At 39.8% G+C, this 26,878-nt stretch overlaps 2 long non-coding RNA genes across 2 annotated transcripts in view; one reads left to right on the top strand and one right to left on the bottom strand.

Moving 5' to 3' along the window:
* The window catches only part of LOC144588908 (uncharacterized), a 45,542-nt gene extending 22,960 nt beyond the window's left edge, over positions 1–22,582 (top strand). The window contains exon 2 of the long non-coding RNA XR_013544665.1: positions 10,295–22,582. This is a non-coding gene — a long non-coding RNA (uncharacterized LOC144588908). The remainder of the gene's footprint in view (positions 1–10,294) is intronic.
* On the bottom strand, positions 1,935–11,524 carry LOC144588907 (uncharacterized). The gene is made up of 2 exons (XR_013544664.1): positions 11,438–11,524; positions 1,935–8,114 (listed from the first exon to the last, which is right to left on the bottom strand). It is a non-coding gene; the product is annotated as an uncharacterized LOC144588907 (long non-coding RNA).
* Positions 22,583–26,878: the final 4,296 nt, after the last annotated feature.

Below are 26,878 nucleotides of genomic sequence, written 5' to 3'. Positions count from 1 at the left end.
TGTGTGTGTGTGAGTCTTCATGTTCCATTTTCCTTCATACAATATTTCATTACAAGCTATGAAAAATCCTTCACACAAATTGAGATGGAAGAGGCAGATTTATGTTTCAGAGTTAAACATCTAAAAAGAAATGAATATGTCTTGAAAACCCACCATATTTGTGTATTGTGTTGTATTGTTATTATACAAAGTTACAGAATTTTCAGAAACTAAAACTTTTTCTTGTCCTAGACACCTGCACCCTAAGCCCTGAATTTCCAATCCTTTCCTCCCCATCCCATCTAGTTATTACTACAGGGTAGAGACAGAAGGAGAAAACAAAACATGGGGAAGGAAAGGGATGAAACCAGGAATCATGTGACACCCAAGTATACGAGTCTGTCTGTTCGTGGCTGGTGGCTTGGCACTTTCCAGTTTAGAAGAATAGTGCTATGTTTTGGTTGTACAGGGGCTTGATCTAACCATGCTAGGCTTGGAAGAATTCAAATGTTAGAAGAAGAGGTGGTGTAGTGGATAGAATGATGGACTAGGAAGGACTCAGGAGGCCTGGGTTCAAATCCCCACTCAGCCATGGAACCTCACTGGGGATGATGTGGAACTGGTAAAGCTACTCTTTAAATATCTTGTTTACTTTAAAAGTTGCCATAACTCAGTTCCAATTATGGCACATAACGAATTCCAGGAAAACAGCTAGTGTCTCAAGATCAAAAAGATGGCAGAGAAGTTCAAGATGAAGCTGTACACCAGACAAGCCGTGTTTCCTCTTTCACCTGATCAGTATCATTATCAAGCATGTCCTATACTTTGCATGAATATGCAATCAAATCTTTTCAGGGCTAAATGGATTTGCAGTGCCACTTGCTGCTATATCAATTCAGTTGATATGTGGAACTGTGTATTTACGTTTTGTGATGCAGGTGTCCTATAGCTCTCCAAGAGTGTAACTTCTGAAGGCTCTGCAAAGGGAAATAAGTGGTCAGTAATAAAATAATATTAAAAAAACAGACAACAATTCTGTGGCTTTCAAAAATCTGTGTGCATCTGGGAACTCTGAGGCAGTAAAAGCAACAGAGCCAAAGCTGGAAAGCTGGCATGAGCAGATGGGATTCTTACCTCACACTTTCTCATAGTTAAAGTAATATCTCTCATTTGAGCTGAGATAGTTTCATGATCCCTGATTTACCCTGGAAAATGGAAGTAATTTGCATGTAATTAGTTTGATCACTTTGACCAAGGCCAACTTTAACACAAAGGCTGGCGAGGTACTTTTCTGAAGTGTGTAGCAATCACGTTTCTCTATTTCTCATCCCCAAAGCAGACAAGAGTATCATAGTTTATTCCCAGAATCTGAATCCCAGTCTTTCTGCTCCTGGTCCTACTTTGACTGCAACACCAAACAAAAGACTGTGGGTTTCTTTACTGAATGAATCCATCTCATGTGCAGTCTTCCTCTTTTCCTACTGCATTGCAGTTTTTCCTGCATTTCTGCCTTTTCTGGTGAGCTTGTCTTCTTATGATGCCACCGTAGTACAGTACCCTTTGTTTGGTTATTTTAGCTTCTAGTGAAAGCTCACACTTAATTTGCTTTACTTATCTTTCTGATGAGTCATAATAGGTTTGTCATTGCTTTCCTCCCAAGAAGCAGGCGTCTTTTAATTTTGTGGCTACTGTCACCATCTGCAGTGATCAGGGAGACCAAGAAAGTAAAATCTGTTACTGCCTCCATATCTTCCCCTTCTATTTGCCAGGAGGTGATGGGACCAGTGGCCATGATCTTAATTTTTTTAGATTTTGAGCTTCAGACCATTTTTATGCTCTCCTCTTTCATCCTCAGTAAGAGGTTCTTTAATTCCTCCTCACTTTCTGCCATCAGAGTGGTATCATCTGCATATCGGAGGTTGTTGATATTTCTTCCAGCAATCTTAATTCCGGCTTGGGATTCGTCTACTCCAGCCTTTCACATGATGTATTCTGCATATAAATTAAATAAGCAGGGGGACAATATACAGCCTTGTCATACTCCTTTCCCAGTTTTGAACCAATCCGTTGTTCCATATCCAGTTCTAACTGTTGCTTCCTGTCCCACATATAGGTTTCTCAGGAGATGGATAAGGTGGTCAGGCACGGCCATTTCTTTTAGGACTTGCCATAGTTTGGTGTGGTCTACACAGTCAAAGGCTTTTGCATAGTCAATGAAGGAGAAGTAGATGTTTTTCTGGAACTCTCTGGCTTTCTCCATAATCCAGCGCATGTTAGCAATTTGGTCTCGAGTTCCTCTGCCCCTTTGAAATCTAGCTTGTACTTCTAGGAGTTCTTGGTCCACATACTGCTGAAGCCTACCTCAGAGGATTTTGAGCATAACCTTGCTAGCGTGTGAAATGAGTGCAATTGTACGGTAGTTGGAGCATTCTTTGGCACTGCCCTTCTTTGGGATTGGGATGTAGACTAATTTTTTCCAATCCTCTGGCCACTGCTGAGTTTTCTATTGATGATAAAAAAAATAATAGTGCATTGATCCTTTGATGCTGGGCTGTGGCACCAGGGTGGGTGACATGACCTTTAGCCTCATTTGTTCCTTTTTGCACACCACACACAGAATGATTAAAGTGGTAGGAAAAGCACCCCCCCAACTCTACATTGGCTGTCTCTAGCAGGCACGTCATTAGCACCAATCTGGCAGCCACTGATGATGCTTAAATCCTCTGTGAGCTAGCAAAAATTTAATGCAACTTGCTAGGCACTTTGGACACCTTACTACTCCCTATACCACACCATGGCTGGGAGTGCAATGTGTTCCAGCAAAAACATCTTTAAGTTTGGTACATCCTGCTAGTTCGGTACACAGCCTGTGTATATTCAATAATATTTTGAATTCAAATAATGTATGATTTCCTTCCTTTAGAATCAATGGGGTAATGTCGGCATATATAATTTTTTTCTGGGGGGGAGGGAAGGTAAAAAAGTTTCCTGACCCCTGGTTTAAAAGTTTGATGCAGTATACCAGTCTTCACAGGGCTGCTGAAACACATTTAACAAAAGAGGAGAGACTGTTACTTGCCCTGTACAAATTATTAGGAGCACACTCCACTTTAACGTCTATGCTGTTTGAGATCAGTTTCCTTATGCATGGAGTTAAAGAAAACTGAAGCATTAAAAACATACCAAACTAAAAATATACTGTTAAAGAAATGTAGTTTCTTGTAGTTAAAAAAACCTAAAGCCACTCCTCCCTGCAGAACAAGAATTACCCTCTGAAACAGACCAATACCTTGCCAGACCCTCCCTGCAACAGCACAGCTCTTGGCAACAAATATAAATTCGAGGTGCTTATGAGATATGCAGACCTTCTGTAAATCCTGAATATCCCCCATGTGGTAGCTATGTGCATGAAACCAAATAGAAGTTTAGGTTTTGAGTTCACATAAGAAAGAAAGAAAGAAAGAAAGAAAGAAAGAAAGAAAGAAAGAAAGAAAGAAAGAAAGAAAGAAAGAAAGAAAGAAAGAAAGAAATGCAAATGCAAATGCAAATGCAAATACATTAGCATAGGTAAGGAATTTTTGCAACATGCACTGGTCATGTCCTTTCATAACGTTATGGCCATTATTCTAAAAAAACTCCTTTCCATATATTTACAGATAATTGTGGTCCTAAAAAAGGAAGAAAGAAATTGAGAGGAGGGATAGGTTGCACCCGTTCTTAAGAAAATAGATCTCAGCATGATGATCTATGCTGTGCTCACATCTAGGTTAAATTACTGCAAAACATAAAATGTAGCATTACCATAGGTTTTCACACATTAAAGTGCTAATTTAAAAAAATCACAACTGACACATGTAGTGATCTAGAAATAAGTCACTGCACATTGCAGCAGGAACTGAGGAAGCGAAGTGGTGAAAAAACAAACTTCAGAATACTCACATACACAATTTATTAAAGATGTCATTTGGATCTGAAAATAGTGAAATTCACTGAAGAATGCTATATTTGAATAGTTTCAAATATCAGAACTGTCAAATTTGGATTTGGATATATTTGAAACTATTCAAATACAGTGGTGCCTCACATTACGACATTAATTTGTTCCAGCGAAATCACTGTAGAACGAAAATGTAATGCGCAATAAAAAAGCCCATTGAAATGTATTGAAAACCCTTCAATGCGTTCCAATGGGCTGGAAACTCACCGTCCAGCGAAGATCCTCCATAGGGCAGCCATTTTCGGTGCCTGTGCAGCGAGGAATCTGTCCCAGAAAACAATGGGGAGCCATTTTATTTACCCGGCGGTCATTTTGAAACCGCCGATCAGCTGGAGGAAAATCGTCATTTTGTGAAGAATTGGTTCCCGAAGCAGGGAACCGATCATCGCAAAGCAAAAAAATCCCATTCAGACCATCGTTTTGCAGTCGCAATTGCGATCGCAAAAAGATCGTTGTAATGTGGTTTTGTCGTAATGCAGGGCAATCGTAAAGCAAGGCACCACTGTATATCCGAAGCCAAATGTGACAGTTCCAATAATAACTCCTAATATTCAGAGCCCCGCTTACTCCTATAGGTTCGAAAGCAAAAGGTGAGGTTTCTGCTTGCTAGAGGAAGAAGTGAAAGTCAAACCTCTTTTGCAGACATCCTAGGGTTTCTTGATATATATTTGCATATATATGTGTGTGTGTGTGTATATATATGTATATATATGTGTGTGTGTGTGTGTGTGTATATATATATGTACTATGTATGTGTGTATATATATATATATGTATATATGTATATGTGTGTGTATATGTATATGTATATGTATACGAATATGTATGTATGTATGTGTGTGTGTGTGTGTGTGTATGCATGTATGCATGTAAGCATGTATGTATGTATGTATGCATGTGTGTATATATATATATATATATAATTCAAATATTTTCTGGGTTGGGGTGATTGCCAGTCAGTCCAGCAATAATCAATTGTTCCCTCTCTGCCTAAGAACCTTTTCCCTGCTCTTTTCCAGTCAATATTCAGTTAGAGTTGTGCTGTTAGTCATGTAGGTATGCAGCCAATATGGAGTTATAAGTCAATTAAGGTCTATTCCTGTAACCAGTCATTTTCATACTGTATGCTGTTTTCTAAAACCCAGTCAGAATAAATGAGTAAATGAAACCTTTACTGTGAGTAAATGAAACCTTTTTATTCTTTATTTTACTAATGTCTCAGAATGAATTATTGAGATTGTAAGTGCCAGTTAATGAGAAACAAAAGGGGTGGTCTGATTTGGGGAGACTTGAAACTAATTCTGCTCTCTAGATCTCTGCACTATCTGCTGCTTATTTAGAGGGCTTTCTAGCCAAAATTCAACATTCTGCCAAGAGTTTCAACATCTTTTCCTGTAGGCATACAGTAGTTCAGGTTTGATTTTATCTAAGACTGACTTGTTCATCTTTCTGGCAATCCAGGGTGTCTACAAAGCTCTCCTCCAGCCCCATAGTTCAAATGAATCACTTGTTTCCTATCAGCTCTTTTCACTGTTCATCTTTTATGCTTATACATGGTGACTAGAAATACAAGAGTGTAGATGATCTTGGTCTTTGTCTTCCGTGACATATCCATACACTTGATGATATTTTCTAATTCCTTCATTGCTGCCTTTCCCAGTCTCAGCCTTCTTCTGATTTTTTAGATGCAGTCTCCTTTTGAATTGAAGAGTCAACCAAGGTATAAAAACTCTAACTATTTCAACTTATCCACCAACCCTAATTTTACCCAGATACCTGACTGCCTTGATTGCTTGAATACACTTGTAGCAGTCCTCCACCTCCAGGTATTAGAAGAATGGGGGACAGGTGTTGGAAGGCTGTCCCTTGTTCCAGCTCTTTTGCCAGCTGGAAGGCTCAAGGTAACTCAGCCAACCTTCCACTCTATTCTTGATGTTGTTAAATGCCAGATCCACCTTGAATAAAGCCCAACTTATTCAAGATCTTGGACGAAGTGACAGATCTGGTCTGTAGTACTGAGACCTGAGTGGGCACAGAGGGTGGTGGATTTGGGATGGGGTTGGTTTACTGTGCTTCCCGCAATCCAGCACTTTCCTTTCCCGAGCTGGTGGGCTTCATCTTAGTGTTCTTGTTGAGGTCCCCCAGGCTCCTTGTTCTGGGGGACTTCAACATCCATGCCAAGATTGGGGCCATGGGTCTAGTTCATGAGTTCTTGGAAACCATGGCTTCCTTTGACATGTCCCAATACATTAATGGCCCCACACATGTGGAAGGCCACATGCTAGACCTGGTGTTCTCAACTGGGCAAAGAGAGAGTGGTCCAAAGGTGACTGGCCTTGAGTCGGTCCCCTTGTCATGGTTGGAGCACCACCTGATAAAATGCAGCCTCTCAGTAGCACTCCCCTCTGCAGGGAGGAGGGAGCTATTAAGATGGTTGACCCCTGCAGGCTATTGGAGCCAGCTGGTTTCCAAGAGGCAGTGCAAGGGATACCGGCTGATCTAGTTGGCACTCCTGTCGAAGCTCTGGTGGGTGAATGGTATGCCACCATCACCAGGGTCACGGACATGATCACTCCCAATCGCCCTCTCCATTGCTGAGCCTGTCCAGCCTCTTGGTATAATCACCTACTACAGCTATAGGAGGAGGCTGGAGAGCCTCTGGAGACAGTCCCCGATGGAATCTAATTTAACAGCCGCAAAAATAATGTCAAATATTTATCTAGCTAAAGTGAAGGCCACAAGGAGATCCTACTTCACTACTCAGATAAGCGAAACTTGAGACCATTAGGCCAAACTCTTTCATATAGTACTGTACATGATTTATCTGGGATTGGTCATAGGGACAGGCCTCCCAGTATTATTTCCTGTGACCAATTTATTTTAAAACATAAAGGGGAGGCCCTCCGCCGGGACCTTGACCTCTTTTCTTTACCAGCAGATCAAGCTGAGATGTCCACTGCATTGCTTTGCCCAGAGAGTTTAATAAAGTTTCAGTCTATGATATCAGCTCAGGTCGGCAGAGTGCTTGATCGCTGCAGGGCCACCACAGCCTCCCTGGATTGTCGCCTGGCCTGGCACTTAAAAGCGCTCAGGCTTCTAACAACAGGGTGTGCTATGGCTATCATTAATGGATCTCTCCTTGAGGGCAGGGTCCCCCATGCCTTCATGGAGACGCTCATTAGGCCAATTCATAAAAAAAACTCAATTTGGCGGCAGACAATATTAACAATAATCACAAATGCCCCATTTGTTAGCAAGCTAGTGGAAAGAGTGGTGGCCAACCAACTTCAGGCACTCTGGAGGAAACTGATGACCTTGATCCATTCCAGTCTGGGTTCAGGCCACGTCATGGCACGGAGATGGCATTGGTCGCCCTGCAAGATGACCTTTTGAGGGAGGCTGATAAGGGCAAGATGTCCTTGTTCATCCTCCTCAACCTGTCAGTGGCCTTTGATACCATCAACCACAGTATCCTCCTGGGGAGGGTCTCGGGGATTGGAGGCCTAGCTTTGGCCTAGCTCTGGTTCTTCCTAGAGGACCATCCCCAGAGAGTACAGCTTGGGAAGATGTTGTCTGCTCCTTGGACTTTCAATTGTGGAGTCCCACAGGGGCCATTCACCTCCCCGGTGCTATTTAATACCTATATGAGGCCACTGGGGAGGTCATCAGGAGGTTTGGAGCTTTGTGTCACCAATATGTGGATGACACCCAACTCTATCTCTCCTTCCATCCTCCTGCAGTGGATGCCATCCCATCTTTTGAGCGCTGCTTGGATGCTGTTCTGAGGTAGATGGTGGATAATAGACTGAGGCTAAACCCAGACAAGACAGAAATCTGGTGGGTGGGTGCTCCTACTGTTTGCAGTCTGGGTGATTGAGATAGCAAACTATTCTGCCAAGGTGGACATGCCTGCAGGTTAGGCTTTTGTATGTTTTTTATTTATTTTTATTTATTTATTTTATTTATAACCCGCCTATCTGGTCTTACGACCACTCTAGGTGACTTGTCTTCAAAGGGCCAAGCATAGTTTGAAAATTACCTTCAGTTCCTCTAAAAAGTCAGATGGTCACTCAGTTTGACAGTTGTACTGGAGTCAGTGCTTGGCTGTGGCAGTTTGGAGAGCTAATATTCAGCTATCCTATAGAAAAAGGTGATAGGTGGGGAAAGAAGAAAAATTGAGAGCATTTTAAAAAGTAAGCAAAATATAACTACTGTATCTTTGATTACTGTATTTTGAAAGAGGGAGAAAGTTGTACGGAGGCAGAAAGCAGAGAAAGGAGTGAGGGAGAAGGAGAGAAAATAGGGAATGGAGGGAAAAATTGAGGAAACTTTCCTTTTTTGTTTGTTTCATGTTCTTTCCAAAGGCTGTGCCTCTTTTATTTTCATATTTTTCATGCACTGGCTCTTTTGTGTAATATGAAAGGAATTGCATCTTTGAGGGGGTTTTGTTAGGTTTTTCCCTATTCTTGGCTACTGGTGCTAGTTCAAAAAAGTCCTTAAACCCTCGTTAAAAACTACCTTCACAATAGGAGAAACATGGCAACAGAATCGATCTACTCCAAATGCAGGCAACAGTGCAACCACCAAATGAAACATTCCCCCACCCCAAAATCCAGGAACACATGCACCTTTAGTAGAATACATACACAGTAAATCTAATAACAATTGTAAAAAATCATTCAAACAGAGAAAGCCAGACACACACACTTCAGTGAGGTGGGAAATAAAAATAAAAAAGACACACAGTTCCCTCTCCGGAAAATCAAGAAAAGCAAGCAAGCAAATAAAGGCAAATACAATCAAAGCCCTTTCAGATTTAAACAACTAAAATATGGGAACATTTCTTTCCCAGCCCTATCGTTTAATGTGTCTTCTCTTCTTTCAGTCCAGCACAGCAGCAGAAAGCTGGCAAAAAAAAATCCAAGAAAAGAATGAACTAAACAGAGGGTGGAGAGACCTAAAGAAAGGAGGAAGAATCCAAATTTTATACTGAGAGAGAGAGAGAGAGAGAGAGAGAGAGTATCCAAGATAGATCCAAGATAGAGCAAGAGACAGGCAGGCAGCACAAGATTGAAGGAGTGAAGAGCTTGCAAATCACAAGGAATGAGCAAAACAACTTGGTTCAACGAATCCAAACCTTTTTACAGTGTCAAGCATCCTCCTCTCCCCTCCAGATGTTCTGAATGGCCACTAACAGCAGCCCTTGCAACTCTACTGCATGAAAAATTTCCTGGGTAATTTGACTGATAAGATGTGAAAGAAAATTCAAACGAAATATGACCACTTAAAAAGATAAAACTGTGTCCCTCTTTTTCATTAACAAGCATTCACATTTCAGAATCCCTCATTCTGGAATCAGTGAAAAAACAAAAAAACAAAACAAAACAAAAAACAAAAACAAAAACAAAAAAGAGCCTCTTTTGTGTTTTCCCCCTTTTGTTAAAACACAGAAATCCCATTCCCAGAGAAATTAGAAAAAAAATTCTGTCTTCACCTCTCACTGATTGGGTGGATGGGGGATTGTTTTCTACTTCCCTTCCTAATTTATGAGCTTTACAGGTCCTCCTTCACAAGCTAGATCTGAAGGAGCTGTAGGATCTCTGCAATCCTTAATACAGTGGTGCCTCGCATAGCGAGGTTAATCCGTTCCGGATAAACCTTCGCTATAGCGAAACATCGCTGAACGGATCAAAAAACCCCATTGGAACGCATTAAACGATGTTCCAAACGATGTTCCAAATGGGCCCAAAACTCACCGTTCAGCGATGCTTCCTATGGCCGGCAGCCATTTTTGCGCCCTCGTTAAGCGAGGGGAGGGCGCAAAAACGCTGCGCGTGGCCATTTCGGGGTTTTCGGCGGCCATTTTGTCCGCCTAACAGCTGATCGTCGGGGCTTCGTTTTGCAAAGATCGGTAAGCGAAACGCTTGCCAATCTTCGCAAAGCGAGTTTTGCCCTATCTAAACGTTGAGCGATCACATTAGCAATCCCAAAAAGGGATCGCTATGCGATTTCGTCGTTGTACGGTGCACTCGTTAAGCGAGGCACCACTGTACTACCAAATTATACATCACTGGAGAGGAACACCACAATTGACAGTAGGATAGGGGGCAGAATCTACTCATAAGGTGAAAAAAAGAAGGGTTGGAGAGATTCCCTAAGGTAGAGACAGCAGCAGGTTTTGACTGCCTGTTTTGTTTTGTTTGCTTGCTTGTTTGAAGGGTTGACCCAGGAAAGCTTCATTTGTTTGTTTGACCCAGGAAATCTTCTGGTAGAGGCCTAGTTCTTACTGTAGCTGTTTTCCTTTAACTTAAATACTAGGCAGTGGAAGAGGAGAAGGAGGTGCCTGGAAGCCAAGCTACACCTACCTACAATCAACACAGTAGCCCAGCTGATTCACCACATTTGAAGACAATGCTGAGGGTCTTTAATGGTACGAGTCATCATGAATCTGCCAGTTGAGGACCAGCCCAAGGGAACAAAGAAATCCTATCTCTACATTGTGTTCTAAGGGAACACAGACCACTGGTTACTGCAAACAGACAGGAATTCCAAAGCTGCCTGAGAAATAATATGCATCCTAGGGAATAACAGCTTTTGCTGACAATAATTTTGAAAAGAGCTATGTATTCCAGAAATCAATGCAGGTACAGGAGTTGTTCTACAGAGAAGCCTTTGTATGTGTGGGCAGGGATATTTATGCTACTAAATATTTAATGGTATGGCTAATCATATATTCTACTGCACCTTACCATCTGAATGGAATAAATCAAATGTTCATAAGCAGGCCATGCTGAAATCTATGTGTTTTCTGTTTGATCCTGCCAAACAAGCTTTGTGCCAGTTAAAGGGTTACATTTTAATGCAACTTCAGATATCTTTTGTGTACGCTTGGGACAGCACTTTCTAATAGCATCAGAAGGCATCCATCCTTGCAGGTTATGGTTATTGGACCAAATTCTTGAGCCACACAGAATGAAATGTTGCCTGGGCAATATTGACAAACTGCAGAATGAAATTTATACAGTATGAGGCAACTCCTATAATTAAGACAGTATGTAGGTTGTCAGTATTTAATTGAAAAAACCTTTCACACACTTGCAGGACCTGCCAAAAATAATTAGGTAGGGGGCAGCAGGCATCTGCTCTCTTAACAGGAGACTAACCCAGGCTCAGCCAAGGAGTTGTTTTCAAAGTTCCTTTGGCATGGCAAACACACACAGCACTCCCCAAGACTGCTGCTGGCAAAAGTGAGGCATACTGGAGAAAATACGGCATTAAACGGGGGGGGGGGGCTTTTCTAGGAATTTGATTATTAATTTTAGTTTGTAGCTTATAAGGCAACAACAACAGCAACAACAGCAATGACAACAGTCTCATCCCTGATTTGCACACAAACTAGCACTTTATATGATAAAATCACTCTAGAAGCATTTAAAATAGAAAAAGGGTATCTTTACCTACAGTTACCATTTCTTGTTACAGTCAGAAGGAAAAATCGGGGGCTGCTTGTTTGCTGCTTGGAGGAAGGTCAGGGGAAGAAGTAAAAGTCTATCAACAAAACAATAGAAACAAACATAAACAGAAAGATAGGGCGAGGGATTGCCTTAAATTCCAAAGGTGGGAAAGGAACTTTACCAATCAAATTAGTGTCAAAGAATAAGCACATTAGTCTAATAAGTCCCTGCCCACTGATACCCAGTGTTAGAGCATGCAAGATAGCTATTATCCCGACAGAAAAGGCCTTTACTTCATCTTCAGACAGTGAATCGCAAGTGCAGAGATATTGTGAAGAAAAGGGTGGTATAGTGATGGTGATGAAATATAACAGAGGAATGAACCATTGTCTACAGAATATGGTGTGGGGAAATGCATTGCCCATAACATTGTCTGGAAGGGAATATTCAACTCCCTTCCTGAAAGTCATTACAGCCCAGGGCCTGGAGTTGCTAACTTGGATTTAGGAGACCCGTGTCAAATTCCAGTTCTGCCACAGTCTCATTGTGCAGTAAATGTCTACCTCTTGGTCTCAGTTTGCTTGCTGAAAAAGGTGGAAGAATGTGGGGTTGAATAGCTGGAACTCACTTAGCCTTAACAGAAGTGAGTTTTCTATTGCAGTTTCTTGGCAATATATTATTGAGATATTATTTCTGTGCTTTCTCTTAATTTTTGGTGCCAAGGCACTTCTGGCTCCTTCAGTTTTAGCATCATATTCATGAAAAACAACATTCTGGAAGTAGAGAAGAAATTCCTGCTAAATGGAAGGAATCAAGGTAGGCAGTATTCCAATGCAACAGCCTTGATGGCTTGGGAGACTGCAGAATACAAGTATTAATGAATATGATAACTAACCACACACACACACACAAACCTTGGTATTTCTTTGTTGGTAGGATGATGCAGCTCTGCAAGCCTAATGTATGGTCCCAGTAAAATGATTTTTTAAGTGTGGCACAGAATTTTTCACCCCATACTCGTTGATATCTTGGTCTCAGACAGCAGCTCAAGCTCACATCTTAAGTGACTTTATGGAGGTGGCGGCAGCAGCAATGTCAGCAGCAATAACTGCCCCTCACAGAAACCAAGTACAGCAGCCACCGCACATGAAAATAATTTCTGCTCTACTTTAATTAATGTTAGTGTTTGGGGGAAAAGGGAGAATTGGAAAGATTAATATACTGGCAGTTCCAAAGCTAAGGTGGCCATGTATGCTCACTCACTACAATGCGCTTTCAACAGCTCACATAAGGGGGCAATTTCTCAAGATACCCCTGGACCAACATTACTGCAACCGTCTGCTGTTAGAACTTGTTACGCCACCCTACATCTTTTTCTACTGTCTGAAATATGAAAGTGCATTTCCCAAAAAATGACTATTGAAATATTCATCCTTCTCAAAAATGTCAAGACTAAAATTACCCTTGAGCAGCCTCTGTAAAAATTGTGTGGTAGATGTGGCAAATGTTTGTTTTAATGTATTTTTGGACTATTAAACCTAAATAAACTTGAAACGTGAAACTTGGAAATATTGGAAAGATTAATTGATCATCTGTGGGTCCTAAATTAGGGGGAAATTATGCAAAGATTGGTGGGAAATCAGCCTCATCTTCTTTCTTTCTTTCTTTCTTTCTTTCTTTCTTTCTTTCTTTCTTTCTTTCTTTCTTTCTTTCTTTCTTTCTTTCTTTCTTTCTTTCTTTCTTTCTTTCTTTCAAATTAGGACCACTGGGACTCTTTTGCTAAGAAAATATAGAGCACTGAGATGTAAAAATATATTTGAGTTAGTAATAACCAAAAATTATATATGTCTGAGGGAGTGCTGAATCAGATTTATTCTTCTTTTTTTTAAAATGCTACTCCTTTAAGATATATGAGAAAATGAAGAAAGGAATTGCAATTGTTTAGTTTAAAAGAATGGAAGAGGATTTGGGAAAAATGTCAATTCAAAATTCATTTCAATTATTTTGTGTGAGAATTTTTGCAGAATACTCTTTCAAATGTATCTTATCCCTTTTATTAGCACTTATATTGAAAATACATCGTTGGATAAATGCTGGGGATACAATTCATAATATGCAGATACCTCAACTACGATTCTGTTTGAACATATGATTTTGAGGGGCATGCTGTGCTTAAGTTTATTAAGTAAAAATATACTACTGGATCCTAAGGAAATTCTGTTGGGTTATATCAAAGATCTGCTTGTTGCTGCTAAGATGGCAAGAACAACAAACTGGAAGGAGAAGGGCCTCCTCTGTAAATGATTTGTTTAACTGCATCTCAAACATTTTCTTGTTAACTAAGGCTGCAACTACTCAGGTAAATAGTATAGGATTTGCTTCAGAAGTATAACAGATGCATTCGTATTTTTTAAAAACTGATCACATGGTGCAAGGGTTATTTCAAATCAGCTCAAACCTTTTTGCTTCTAAAACAGAGTTTTTCTTCCCTGCTGCTAGGGGCTTCTACTCTTTTCAAGCAGGAGCAATTCAACCTCCTATGATCAGTTGTGTCATTCTCCAAAAGGATGGGTTATGTGTGATGGTGGGTAGTATTCTGGTGATGTATTAAACTGAGTGTGATGTTTTAGACAGTGGGAATACCCACTCTTCTGAGCTCTCCCCTTAGTCGCCTTGACAATTACAAAACAAAACAAAACAAAACCCCCACAACCAGTCTTAGTGCTAGAACACTTTATCATGACATTGATATATTAGTCCAGGACTAGATCACCTATGCATGTATTAAAAAGAGATAAAAACCTATATAAAATAGAACCAACTCCAATGAACTACAGCACACTACTATGGGGTCTTTTGGTGGGGTGTGTGTATGTGTTCATAAGTTATGGAGAACTTTGACAAACTATCCCTTTTCCTTAACAATGTGCAACACTTGAAACAACCCACCAACTTTACAACAAACAATAAAAACTGTAAGAGGAGAGCTAAGGATTGACAGAGCCCAGGATCAAAAGAAGGGGGGTATGGGCAGATCAAACTGCATCAGATTGAGGGGCCAATGTGGACACTGGCACAGAAACAATCCACAGTCTCCATTTGAAGCATAAAATAGGCTGTGAATCAAGCCACAGCAAATCTGAGTCACTCCAATCCTGTTTGCCAGCATAGTCACAGCCTGAACTTGCATATTACCAGAGGATGCAAAGACATTATGTGCAAGATACATATAACTTTTAGAAAGATGGGCAATATTTGGTATGTATTGAAATGGGAAAGAAAGAGTTGGAGCATATCTTGCTCTATATAAAATGTTACAGAAATCTGTATTGTTGTTGTGTCAAGATGTGGTTTTTTTAAATATAAAGTGTAAAATAATTAAAGAGGGTCTAGAAAAAGTAGTCCTGAAAATGAAAGTGCTTTTAGGAGTGAAGCTTGATCAGTAGTTAACTATAGTCATTGCAAAACAATTAGCCAGCTCTTCAGGAGAGCAAGGTCACTGTACCATAACAATCCTGACAGCTGACAAGCTTTATGTTGCAATACATAAATATGGATGTTGTGTTTGCAGGTCTTTTAGCTTGCATTGTTTGCAGTTTCCATACCTTGGTACTACGGTATTCTTCTTCCATGGTACCTTGTGCGACAGAGCCTTAGCCCTCCAAGCTTTACAAAGTTTTAGTCAAAATAATGATGTTATCACCATAATGGCAGCTTGCCAGATTCTGAATTCTACAATTCTGGAATTCCAAATAGAGGAGAAACAATAAATTTCTATAGATTTTTTTTCCTGGTGTTCCAGGCCACTGGATCTCCAGGCCCCTGGAGAAAGGATTGTTTATAGCTTGAAGGGAAAGAAAAACAACTGGAAGAACCATAAATACAGGGAAACAGAGAAGCACACACAAATTCTGCATTCACCATCACATCATTGTACAGTAATTCCATATCACCTTTGGTACAACAGTAATGTAGCAGGACAACAGAAGGCTTCATTTCCAGAAGCCAGCAACAGCGAAATAGTACAGGACTAGGTGAGAACATTATCTAATAATTTTTCATGTGTGTCTAAATATGCACACAGTCTCAAGATTACTTAAAGTTACAATGCTTTTTAACTTTTAAATAATGTGTTTTAGATATGTATTCTATGTCTTGTTTTTAAATGTGCTTTTTTGGGCTGCAGGCTCCTGTATTTTTAGGATGTATGCTCTTGTAATTTTGAAACATGATTTAATTTCTGCCTACAACTTAAATACTGTTTTTGAATGTAGTTTTGTTTTCAACGTCTCATTAGTGTACAAATTTTGGATGGCAATCATACTTGTAGCTTTTCACAAGTTGCAAGGGTTTATTGTTTAAATATTTGTGCCTACAGTTTTTTTCCATCACTGCGATACTTTTGTATTTTTACAACAACCTTGAAGTATTTTTATGCTTATGACATATAGAAACGATGTAGATGAATAAAGCTTATAGAATTAGACAAGCAAACATTGTCTAGAATCATTTAATAATGAAAGGAACTTATACCTTGATACACAGATGAATTTTGATAAGATTAGAAAAGACTGTCTGATTTCAATCTCGAATTAATCCTTAAATGGGACAAATGCCAGCTGTGATTAACACAGGTTTCTGATTTTTTTCCATAGAGGGATATAAATTTCTGTAGGGCTCTTAGGAAGATATTCAGACATTAGAATTCCGGACCCACAGTTGTTGCTCAAATGGTTAAGTTTGTTAAACATAAAAAGGGACATTCTGTTAAAGAAATACTTTCCATCAAGCACTCTGAATTATGACCAACGCAAAGCAATATTAATTCATCCCACATAGTTCTCCAAACTATGGCCTTTGATAGGAATATAACAGCCCTTATACAGGAGCTGATGTTAACCTGACAGCAGAGTCCAGAGATAATTAATCTGATTACAAATGGGTGATGTTTTTATTCTAAGTAAGGCAATCAGAATGCAGCTTTATATGGGGCCAAAAATATTGATCTTCTAAATTGCTTTAGCATGTCCTTTATTTCTTCCTCCTTCATACAATTATAAATAAAAAGAGTACTCAAATGATAGTTGAAAATGCAGCTTTTCAGGCACTCAGGCTGCTCCCACTTTTACCCACAATGCACAAAGGTAGGGATGTGCATGGTGAGCACTTTCATTTTCGTTTTGTTTCAAGTTATTCTGGGCAGGGTGCCTCATTTTGTTTTTGTGTCCTTTTTTGCACCAGTCCTCTAATTAAACGTGAAAAGGCAAAGCTCTTCTCCCACCCATCCAAAAGCCCTAAGGCCTTAAACTACTCCAAGAAAGCTGGGCCATAGCAGGCTCGCTCTTCTGCAAAGCCCTGAGACCTGACATGAGGGTCTTCTGTGCCCAGCTGGCAAAAGCAAAAACAGCCCCCACATACAATACCCGAAAGCCCACTCAAATGTAACTTTATTATTTAGAACCCTAACCCTAAACCACTCCCTTGACTGTTTGTTTGTCTCTCTCTTTCTCTGTCCTGCTACCAAACCCCATCCAAGGTGTTTCCTTCTCACAGTAAAAAAAAGCAGCACATGCCATTGCTTGTACTGAGCCCTTATCTTCCTTCTCAAGTTCAACTCAAAGGTGACCAGGCATCACGAGAGAGAGAGAGAGAGAGAGAGAGAGAGAGAGAGAGAAGAGGGTGAAATTGGAGGAACTCATTGTGAAAGAAAAAAATAAAGTATGTGAAAAACAGCAGGAGTTCATTTCAGCTGCAAATGTGACAGTTTGCCTCCCTGAGCCAGCAAACCAACAACTATGAGCATAATAAATTAATCATAATTAAATTTGTAAAAAACAGATGAATTCGTATTTTTAAAAAACTGATCACATGGTGCAAGGGTTATTTCAAATCAGCTCAAACCTTTTTTGCTTCTAAAGCAGAGTTTTTCTTCCCTGCTGCTAGGGGCTTCTACTCTTTTCAAGCAGGAGCAATTCAACCTCCTCTGATCAGTTGTGTCATTCTCCAAAAGGATGGGGTATGTGTGATGGTGGTGTGATGCATTAATGGATGTGTGATGTATTAAACTGAGTGTGATGTTTTAGACAGTGGGAATACCCACTCTTCTGATCTCTCCCCTTAGTCGCCTTGACAATTAAAAAACAATAAAACAAAAACCCCACAACCAATTTTAGTGCTAGATCACTTTATCATGACATTGATATATTAGTCCAGGACTAGATCACCTATGCATATATTAAAAAGAGATAAAAACCTATATAAAATAGAAACAACTTCAATGAACTACAGCACACTACTATGGGGTCTTTTGGTAGGGTGTGTGTATGTATTCATAAGTTATGAAGTTATGGAAAAAAAATTCTATATAGATAAATAATAAAATAATATAATAATGACATTAGAAGTGGCCTCTAAGGCCACTGAGTCCATCTCCCTGCTCACAATGCAAAAATCCAGAGTGAAGTGTATTTGAGTCCATTATTATGTGTCCTGCACTCTGAGATCATTGAGAATAGATCCTGTTCTTATATGGCAATCTTTTGAGTATTTGAAGAGTGCTATCATATTTCCCTCATCTTCTTTTCTCAAAGCTAAACATGCCCGTTTCTCCAGTCTTTCCTCATAGAGCTTTGTTTTCAGTGCCCTGATCATCTTCGTTGCCGTCTTCTGAACTTGTTCCAGTTTGTCAGCAACCATCTTAAAGTGGACACAGTACTCAAGGTGAGGCCTAACGAGTACCAAATAGAGGGGGACTAGTGTTTGTTTGTTTGTTTGTTTATTTATTTATTTCCTGCTCATCTAGTCAATTGACCACTCTGGGCAGCTAACAACACTTAAAAATAAACCAATTTAAATATAGCAACAGTATGCAACATCGGTAATCAATTGTTCAAGATGGAAAGGGGGAAAAATCAAATAGTGGTTGGAGGGAAGGCCTGCTTAAACAGTCAGGTTTTCAATTGGCTTTCAAAAAGGCCCAGTGAAGGGGCCATACAGATCTCAGGATACTACTTCGCTGGATCTGGAGACTATACTTCTGTTAATGCATCCTAAATTTGCATCTGCCTCTTTTGCAACCACATTGCACTGTTGGCTCATTTTTGTAGTATTACAAGTGCCCCTTGTAACTGTTCATTTGTGTTTTTTTCTCCCTCTAGGTGTAGAACTTTGCACTTTTCCCTGTTAAATTTCATTCTATAGGTTTCAGCCCAATGCTGGAGTCCATCAAGATCTTTTTGAATTTTGTTTCTGTCTTCCAGGGTATTTGTTATTCCACCCAATATTGTGTTATCCACATGTCTGATCAGTGTTTCCTCCACTTCCTCAACCAAGTCATTAATAAAAATGTTGAAGAGCACTAGGCCCACGACTGAGCATTGTGGAACCCTATTTGTTGCTTCTTCCCAGTTTGACAGGGAGCTATTGATAAGCACTCTGAGTATGATTCTGTAAGCAACTTTGTATTCAAAGTTGTTCCGCCCAGACTTTGTTACAAGCTTTGTTGAAGTCAAGATCTATTATGTCTACAGCATTCACAGTATCTAACAGGGAGTTTACCCAATCAAAAATTAAGGAGCTTTGGCAGCTTTGTTCTTGACAATACATATTGGCTTCTAGTTATTACTACACTGTTTTCAAGGTCCCTGTAGAGTGATCACTTTATAATCTGCTCACAATGTTCCCTGCGGTTGGTGTCGGAGAGTTAAACTCATTCAAAGTATTCCTTCACTCTTTGTTTATCAATGTCAAGTTTCAATCCTGTCCCATCCACTTGTATTTCATATTTGCCTGCAAACTGTCATAGACTGTCTTGTGGGAAAAGATTGAGGTAAAGTAGGAATTGAACACCTCTGCCTTTTCTTTGTCATCTGTTATTCTTTTGCCATCCCCACTGAGTAGCTGAGTCACAATTTCTTTTCTCTGTCTTTTGCTATGCATGTATGTACCTGAAGAATTTTTTTGTTGGTTTTAGTGTCTCCTGGTAATCTCAGCTCATTCTCAGCTTTTGCCTTCCTTATGCCATCCCTGCAATTCTTTGTTATCTTCCTTTGTGACTTGGACTTTCTTCCACATTCTACATATGTGTGCGTTTTTGTTTTCAGGTCTTCTTTGAGGTTTTTGTGAAGCTAAATCGTTCCTATCCAGAACAAAGAGCTACTTTAAAAGTGCAAGTTCTATTTTATCCACATTTGTAACATTACATGGAGCTCAGTGGAATTTACAATGTGATTGGACACTGCTATACTGTAGCTTGCATTTTAATGCTTGTGGCATGCAGTTTCAGCTATCTTCCATTGATTAGACAATATACAAGAAATCCTGAACCAGCCTGACCCAGCTGTGTGCCCACTTCAGGCGTTTTTGATCCAGCTATAGGGCTACTTTTGTGTGTGCATGCGTGTGCACACGCAGAGGTTGGGTGGACTAATGTATAGCATGTGCATGGAACAGGCTTTTTAAAATTTATTGCATCCAACAAAACAACCTTTTCCAGGAAGATGCAACATGATCCATCTTCCCTGTCTGGTCACATCCTTGCATGGATAGGATCAGGCTGCTTCCTTCTCTGAGGAGAATTTAAGCTGCAACACTTCCAATAGTTTCCAACCAAATTTCTGTACCCCTTCCCCTGGTTATTCTGATTGGCTGCTGACATTAATCTTTGCAATCCTATTTGATGGGACATTTCTGGGTGATTTGACATACAAGAGATGCAGGAAATGGTGAAGTAAACAAACAAAATCCCTGGAAACCTTTGTGTCCCTCTGTTCTATTAAAACAAAGCATTTGTGTTTAAGAGGGTCTCATTCAGGAATCAATGGGACAAGTCAAAAATGAAAGAAAGAACCTCTTTCATAGTTTTTTTCCATTGTGCTTAACACAAAATCCCATCTCTATTAGCTGTAGGTGTATAAGAAGACAGACAAGGAGGAATTGCTCACAGTCAGTTATCTTGGATTGACTTGTTTTATGATACGTTGCTATTTTCTTATGAACTGTAATTATGACCTTTTATAAAATAAATATGTTGTTTAATAGTTGTATTAGTAGTTTCAGTTCAGATCACATTCATCTTCTTTTTATGAAAACTCTGTTCATCACTGGATGGCTCAGGATAAAGATTTAAACCAAAACTGGTTATTTGCCGGCTGTTCATTAACTTTGGGATTGTCTATATGTGGCAATTGGATCAAGGTGGATTGAGCTAAATAGGGTCATTAGGAGGTCTGGTATGCCATTTGGTGAGATCCTTGTATCCAAATGGCATACAGTCTCAAGCGACACAATTTGGTCAATTTGCCAATATTGTAAGTAGCTTAAAAAGAGAGCCACTTCATGACACTGGCAAATCAAACATTTCCTCACCTATGTGGAGGGGCTGAAGAACTGGGGAAAAAATTAAGCATATATTAGAGTAGCATACATGTGACACATCACTTTAAAAACAGTATTAGGTATCTGCATTACAAGTTCAGTATGTGTACTAGGCATGGTTTCCCCCCACTTCCTTGGCCATGGAGCTGACGAAGTGTTTAATTTACCAGTACCTGTATTGTGAAGTGGCTCCCCACTTAAGCCATTTCACAATGCTGGCAAATTGAAAGAGAGCGGTTAATTTGGTTTCTTTAGGAGTGAACTAGCCCATCCCTGCAGTGGATCAAAAAGCAGGCTAAAAGTTCATATAGTCAGCCTCTTTATTTCTTATCTAAGAACCCTATTGTATTAACCATGAAGCCACAATTTCATTAATGGCACAATTGCTAATATGATTATATAGGATTTAATAATGTAATTTTGCAATCATTTTGCATTTATAGGTCACATATATAATAATGTGCCGCCAATTCTGATTTACGGCAACCCTTTTCAGGGTTGTCCAGGTAGAGAATACTCAGAAGTCGTTTACCATTCCCATCTTCTGAGGGCATCCTGGAACTCTGCAGCTTGCCAAAAGCTACACAGGCTGGCTATTCTCTCAGGAGGAACAGCAGGGAATCCTGAGGGAGTGCAACTGGTAAAATAACTGCTTAGACATCTCACTTATCTTGAAAACCCTGTTAGGATCACTATAAGTTGGTTCCAACTTAACAACACACAAGAATAACTCTCTCTCTCTCTCTCTCTCTCTCTCTCTCTCTCTCTCTCTCTCTCTCTCTCTCTCTCTCTCTCTGTGTGTGTGTGTGTGTGTGTGTGTGTGTGTGTTTGCTATTTACTACCATGGAAGAGCCTGCATGCCGCTGAAAGAACAGGAATAAGGAATTAGATGTTAATCCCTCACCTCCTTGCCTGCTGCAACTGCAATGAGCCTCCTTCCTGCCCAGTTATTGGCACCAATGAAGGGTTCTCTCCTGATATCAATAGCAGCGCTCGATGGGAAATGGTCTATACTCTTCCTCTCCAGCTTCCCTGGTTCCAGTGGTTCCACAGTTTCTATGACGATTATTTACATTTTCTGAAAACCAACACGTTGGTTTTATTTACCAATTTACATCACAACAAATTTGGCTTTGAATTACTGCGGTAGGTAATATAACATTAAGAGAAAGCAATTGTAATTTAGCCTGCCCCAAGATTGGATTCACTACGCAGATGAAGTACTGCACAAAATAAACTACTCGTTCTGTCAGCTATTAACATTTCTAGATTTTTTTTTTCAAAAAAAGAATGTGAAAATGATCTAAAATAAAATTTAAAGATTTTTGGGATTATTTATTTATGGCACTTTTATTTTGGTTAACAACCATGGTGTGCAGGGTGGCAGATACAGAAAATGAACATGCCATCCAAACGCAGTAAAGAGAAAAATGTAAAAAATGAAAACTGTTAGCAAAAGAGACAAAATGTGTAAAACTCCTTCATAGGACAAAACATTCCTGAGGCTTCAAAACCCATAGACGCCTTTTGAGCCACTGAAATGTCTTTGAAGCACTGACAAAACTGCAGGGTAGTCCTAAGGTCACCCTCTTGGCAAGAGGGTGTTTCAGAACGGAGGGACGACTACCATGGAAAAGGTCGTGTGTGCCTAATAATCATGGTTCAAATCCAAACAGAAGTGGGCACATAGGGCATAGCTTTGAATCCACTGTAAAGTCATTTCTCCCTAAGAAAAGGTTACTGAGGCAACTCCAGTAAGCACCAATAAAAAAACAAACGGGACCAAAAGGGCTGCTGGTAAAAAAAAACCTGACACCCTTCCTGATAGTGCTGATAGCACCAGAAACAACTGATTAATGTTGACACCAGAAATAGTTTCAAGGTAAATGCTTGGTGTGAAAAGGTTAGAACTAGACTTGAGTTCCAGTAATGTCTCAAGCCAGCCCAAATAGCTGGAGGAAAAGAGGAAAGGCACATGTGGAACTGATTACCTATGTAGACTCTCTGACAAAGAACATCTCTGCAGACTTTTCATGGGGGCTTCACTTTCAGGAAGTGACTGTAATTACTGTGCGAGTCCAAAGCAGCCTCCTTAAAACTTGCCTTTTCTAAGAGAGAGAGAGAGAGAGAGAGAGAGACCCTTTTCTGACAGAATCCAAAAGAGCAACAAATAAAAGACAAGGCAACTTAACTCAAAGAAATCAGAAAACTTATATGATCCTTTCCCCTGTTTCACCAAGGATTTTTTTCTCCCAGATTTACTCTGAACTGAACTTGCCGCAGCAAAGCTGTACTTCTAGAGTTTTTACAGCTTTTCCATAGTGGGGCCCATTTCCTGCCCAGTTGAAGAAAAAAACCTGGCCTCAAGATGAAATGACTGCTCAACATTACACTAAAACATCTGGTACCATTTTATACACAGACCCATGTCTGAGAGCAGGCAATTCCAGCGGTCTCACCAGCGGCACAGTGCATACCCAAACCTCCCTAGGGTGACATCATCCCATATATGGATGCTCAGACCCAGCCCTCCCCCTTCTCCTGGTCCTAAATTCATTGCCAGATCCCCAGTCTACTGCAAATGTGCCACGTCAAGGCTAGAAATCGCAGCACTTCAGTGCATTTCAAGGAGAGCAGCAGAATTTGAGGGAAAGCTGAGAACAAAGCCTGAAGCGGGAAGGGAGGTGGTTATTTTTTTTTAAAATCCAAAGGCAAAAGGAGGATTAGTGTGAACCTACCCAATCCTGCTCCGTCGCCCCAGTGTTCAGACTACCTGTTCAGGACAATGCTGTTGTACAGTAGTCTGCACATTGGTTAGACTGGGCAAGGGACTGCAACGGCATGGACTCCTGAGAAGGACAGGGAGAAGATCGGGACGGTGTTATATGCAGTACTTTTCTTCACAGGTTTTGCATGCTAGGAAATAGGGACCCAGCCCAGGCACATTGGAAAAGGAAGACTTCTGAGTAATGCATGGAAGACAGTCTGGTAAGGCCTATGGATGTCGGAAAGAGCTTCTGACCTATGACCTGGAAATAAGTGATGTTCCTGACCCTGTTCTGGCAGGCAAGGAACGTGGAGCTCTCCTGGTGGGCTAAGGCTCAGGCAAGAGAAACAAAGGTATCGTTCAGCTCAGTAGGATGCAGACGAGAACTAAATGCTGCCTTGACCACTGGCATATTTTAAAGCATAGCAATGTGAAATACTGTCATTCCTTGTTCTTGTTTTTGTTGTTGAAATACTAATAATATATATGATTTACCAGGAAATTACTAACAGAAATGAACTTGCTGGAAAAAATATCTGACTACCATATCTGTACTACTGCTGCTACTATTCAATGCTTATATATTTCAGATTTTAAAGGTCAATTTAAAAATATTACTTCTATTTGTATAAATGAAAATGATTAATTACTTTAAACTACAAAGTTCTAAAAATTGTTTATAAAGGGCTACTAAATATACCTGCTAATCCTGTACAAAATACTGGAAACCGGGAAAATGGACTTCCACCTAATAGGATATCCTCTGATCTATGGGTGCCAACCTATGGAAAGGTGATGTGAATGTTTGAGTAGCTGTGCGCATGGGAGGTGTAGGAGGTCGACACATAGATTGTATCCACCTGGATGAAGCAAGTATCTATATAGTGCTGAGAGCAAAGGTGGAACATTTCCCTGAGTTTCGCCCACCACCATGTGTGCAAGTGTTTGTGCATTCAGAAATAAAGCGCAGAGAAGGTATATATTCCCCCCGCCACCACCTTCTACAGACACCACACAATAGCCTTACCACATGCAAACAAGAAATAATTGAATTCAACTTAATGTCTTCAGGTTCTGGATCAGGTAAATGTAGCTTTAAAAAATTAAAATATGGGCATATCCAGTTCCAGTGGTCTCATCGGCAATGAAAGTTCTGTACATTTGGGAAGCCATTTGCTAAGTATGTGTAGTTTATAAAGGCAAAGATAGATGAGACATCAAGAAATAAGACAATAATTTGTGCTCCTCTAAACATCAGTGCATTGCTAACAGAAGCCCAGCGTTAATTAAGATTTTCAGATGGAGAGGTTACATTCTAAGCTCTTGGACCACACATCCTACTGATAAAAAGGGAATGTGTAAACAAATGAAAACTTTTCTTTTGGTGAGTTTCCAAGCTATTTTACTGAGGTGGGGGTGGGGTAGAAGGCACAGTACTGAATGAAGTCTTCATGGAGAGCATAATAGAAAAAGTATGCGCTGTAATTTGATACCATCTTAACTTCATAGGCCATTTTTTCCTTTAGACACAGTATTGGTAACAGGCAGCTGCATTTTTTAAAAAAAGAAATTAAACTTTTCCCTCACAATATGCTTCAGGAAAATATACATTTGTTATAATTACTGACAAATAATTACATATGCTGCAATTAGGAATATAGTACATTGTAGAACCTGTGTACTCTTAAGAAATCCACAGCTCTATTTCACTGTGGACCAAAGCAAACTATCATTTGATGTGTGCATACATTTAACATACTATGTTTTCCATTAAAATTAATAGCTGTAGGAAGAGGAGGGGAGTACAGGATTGGGACCGTGGTGTGCGGGAGAGGTGTTAACCCATTGTTGTTATGCCATGTCTTGGTGAAACTCTGAACTCCCCGCCCCTCGAAGCAGAAAACGTCTCTCAGAACAGAAACTGCCACTGAGACAAGTACCTTTCTTAGGGGGTCAATCACAAGAAGGGCCCGAGGTAGAGTGGGGGGTGCAAGTAAAAGCAGAGGGGAAAAGGGTTAACTGTGTCTGTCCAGAACACCATGATCCCAACTGAGGACCCCCTACAACTGTTACTTTCAAAGTAAAAACAAAACTTGTTATGCAAATACATGCATTTACTGTCAGCTAGTTTTGAGCCTTTCATTTTGGTAACTCAGGAATAAGTTCGCTCTTACTGTTGGTTTTGATTCCTATTGTTGAGCATCAATAAGCAGTTTAACCCAGCACACGTTTTCACTGATTTCACAGGACTTTTTTTTCCAAATAAAATAAATAGGATTGCTGCCTCAGCCTTCTTTCAAGCTATCTGATTTTAATAATGCCAGTAATTTATATATTTTCTTTTGACTGGATTTTAGGAATTGCAAGCACCCAATAAAAGCAGAAGCTGCAACACCAAATTCAAGAGAAGCCAGTAATATGAAAATAGAAATATATAAGCATTTAACGCTTTCTTAAATTATGTTTTTGATTTCTGGATTAGTTTTTCAGCCAATCTTTAAAATTTATCACCAGCTGGAAACTTTTATGGTTTAATAGAAGGGGCAAATACAAACTTCTAATTCACAGAGGAGAAAAAAGTATAAAAATAGTTTTAACTGTCAAGGTAATGAATAATACAGTTTTCTCAATCATTTTAAAATAAGAATTTATTCTAATTATTCTATGATTTATTCAAACCATTGTGATTAATTGGAAGGTAGAGAGGACTTCTCTGGCAAAACATGAGGACAAAGAGAGGAGGGATTAGCAAATGTGTGGGGGGGAGAGAAATCTGCAGAGTTAGCAAGAAGTGCATTTTGATTTCAACATAGCAAAGTATTTTCATTCCTAAAGCTATTTTAAACCATGTGAAGGAACAGTGGTTTTTAGGAACTCAACAAGCACAGAGAGTGTTTTTATGAATGTTTTCATATCAGCTTGACATATGTGGTGACCAACAAATGACATTTGTAGCCATTTGATTATAGAATCAAGCTTTTGAAAATGGACCCCTGAATGTTATCCTGCAATTTATTACAGAATGAGCCTAAAATGAGAGTGTTGTTTGCTAGAAAATGCAAAATCCAACTAGGGATTGTGTGTATTAACGCTGCCTAATAACCAGTGTCTCCATATTGGAGTAATATGGTGGTACCGTAATCTGATATGGAAAAGGGGGGGGAACACAAGGAAGGGGGGAGGGGAAAAAACCAAACTGTTGCAGAACTGGCATATGTAAGTCTTTAAAATTCTTAAGCAATTTCATTTATTTTAGACTGTGAGCATATGCTGTTTATTCATTTTACCACATAGAACAAATGGCAG

This window comes from Pogona vitticeps, chromosome 4, assembly GCF_051106095.1.
Source record: "Pogona vitticeps strain Pit_001003342236 chromosome 4, PviZW2.1, whole genome shotgun sequence".
Taxonomy (NCBI): domain Eukaryota; kingdom Metazoa; phylum Chordata; class Lepidosauria; order Squamata; family Agamidae; genus Pogona; species Pogona vitticeps.
The sequence above is the reverse complement of the archived record's forward strand: the minus strand, read 5'-3'. Positions and strand labels throughout refer to the sequence as shown.